Here is a 2,678-nt window from a genome sequence, read left to right as displayed (position 1 = left end):
TAACATTTTAGCTCTCTCTATGACTAAAAGCATAAGGTCGAGAGAACATTTGTTAAGGATCTGATTCCATTTAACCAGAAAATCTTCAAATTCTACATATAATTTGGGTTCCTTCATTATACGCAATCCCCTAGGGATTTGCTGGACTCTACAATATTCAATTAATGTACCGTAATGTAGATTTGTTCTAACCATCCTTTTGTTTAAGCGAACCAAATTTTCCCAACTTTCTCCCTGATTTCCAGGCATAAACACTGATGGTTCAGATAAGATCTCTTGTAAATGCGTTTGCGAAAAACTGAATGTGTCCTCCCATTGAGTAGCCATCTTTTACTTACTACCGGCCAAAAAATCTTATATTCCTCCGAATCTAATATAATTAATTTAGAACAACGGCTCACTTCCTCAAATTCTTAGTAATCTAACATTAAAGTATGTAATACCTTTGAGGATAATTGCTAAAAAGCAATCACTCTAATTTTATGTTTTAACCAACAAACTCTCAGGGGAAGGTATCAGAAAGAAGTGCTCACAGTCTCACAGGCTCTTGCCCTATACAGGGCTACAACCCTTCTCATATCACGGCACTGTTAAATCACGTCATCTACCATTTCCCCATGAGAATATTCACTTTTTTTCTTTTATACTTTTCAATTTTAAAATGTGACACCCAATAAAATGTATTCTTAAAAATTAACACCTGTCCATTAAGTGATATTGTGTGTTAAAGTACTTATCTCTTTGTTTGTGCTTTTACTGCTAACTTTACCAATACTTTTTATGCGCTCGCTTGCTTGCTGTCAGCTGTCTTCCCGCCAGACATTGACAATGTTTCGGCGCAACAAATGCGCCTGCTTCAGGGGCTTACTGCTCAATACCTAAAGAGACAAATTTTATTAATGCACCAAATTTAAACATATCTCACCTTTTAGTTGGCAATACTATCAATGGTACTCACTATTCAGCTTAGCGCTATTTCACCCAATCCTTCACAGCATTCAAATATGGCGCCTAGACGCTTTCACTATCTCATTACCGGAAATGAGTTTTTATATCCTGTCGTGAATGATTAAAGCACCTGTCAGATGGATCTTACAAATACACCGACCAATCTACTTCCTTGTTGAGCCCGGCTGGCGCTACCGTATTCAATTTAAGAATCCACTTTTGCTCGCGTTGTAATAGGCGTAAGTTTGAATCACCTCCTCTCTCATCCCGCTCCATCACCTCCAACACCGTACATTTTAAGCTAAGAAAATTGTGAGATTGTTCTAAACAGTGTTGTACCAATGGGGCTTCTAGTTTATTACGTTTAAGTGCACTTTTGTGTTCTATTAAACGAGTTTTCAACTGTCTTGTTGTTTTGCCTATATATAATAAGCCACAAGGGCACCAAATTGTGTACACCACAAAGCTGGAATTACAAGTAGATTTTCTTATTGGTTTGAATCTCTTGAGTTTTTCCAGGGGTATACTGATGTTTGGATGAGCTAGTGGGCACATCGTACAGGACCCACATGCGGAGTGTCCCTCACGATTTATTTCATTTCTGAAGGAACTCCTAAAATGTGATCTTACTACTTGATCCTTTATATTTGTTCCTCTTTTGAAAGCTATTAATGGTCGCGATTCAAAAACTGAATGTACTTGTAGGACATTCCAGTGGCGTCTAATGCTGCGCGCCACTTCGTTCGCCCCCAGAGAATATGGCAGAACACAAGTAAGACGTTGTAAGTTTCTCTTTTGTTGAGGTTGTAATAAATTTTCCCTATGGTTCCATCGTGCTCTTTTACAGGCTTGCTTTATCACTTTTAAAGGATAACCTCGGTCTAAAAATCTCTGGCTCATCTCTCTGGCTCTTAATTTGTATTCTCCTATTGTTGAACAAAGTTTCCTCAGCCTTAAAAATTGGCCAAAAGGAAAACTATTTTTCAGTGGTAATGGATGACAACTTGAATATTCCAACAAAGTATTACGATCTGTAGGCTTTTGATAGATCGTAAAGAAAATTTTTTTTCTTTTATTGAGATGTTTATATCCAGAAATGAGACCGAGCTTTTGTGAAAAATATAAGTAAACTGTAAAGCCTGTTCACGAGCATTTAACCATTGAATAAACTCTTTAAATAGAATCTCAGTGCCTCTCCACACTATGAAGATGTCATCGATAAATCGGCGCCATTGGTACAACACTGTTTAGAACAATCTCACAATTTTCTTAGCTTAAAATGTACGGTGTTGGAGGTGATGGAGCGGGATGAGAGAGGAGGTGATTCAAACTTACGCCTATTACAACGCGAGCAAAAGTGGATTTTTAAATTGAATACGGTAGCGCCAGCCGGGCTCAACAAGGAAGTAGATTGGTCGGTGTATTTGTAAGATCCAGCTGACAGGTGCTTTAATCATTCACGACAGGATATAAAAACTCATTTCCGGTAATGAGATAGTGAAAGCGTCGAGGCGCCATATTTGAATGCTGTGAAGGATTGGGTGAAATAGCGCTAAGCTGAATAGTGAGTACCATTGATAGTATTGCCAACTAAAAGGTGAGATATGTTTAAATTTGGTGCATTAATAAAAATTGTCTTCAATTCAACGGCAGGGGAGAAGAAAAACTGATACTACACGCATATCCAGCATAGCTCCCTGCTTCAACGGCAGGGGAGAAGAAAAACAACC

Source organism: Rhinatrema bivittatum, chromosome 4 (genome assembly GCF_901001135.1).
Source record: "Rhinatrema bivittatum chromosome 4, aRhiBiv1.1, whole genome shotgun sequence".
Classification (NCBI taxonomy): Eukaryota; Metazoa; Chordata; class Amphibia; order Gymnophiona; family Rhinatrematidae; genus Rhinatrema; species Rhinatrema bivittatum.
The sequence above is the reverse complement of the archived record's forward strand: the minus strand, read 5'-3'. Positions refer to the sequence as shown.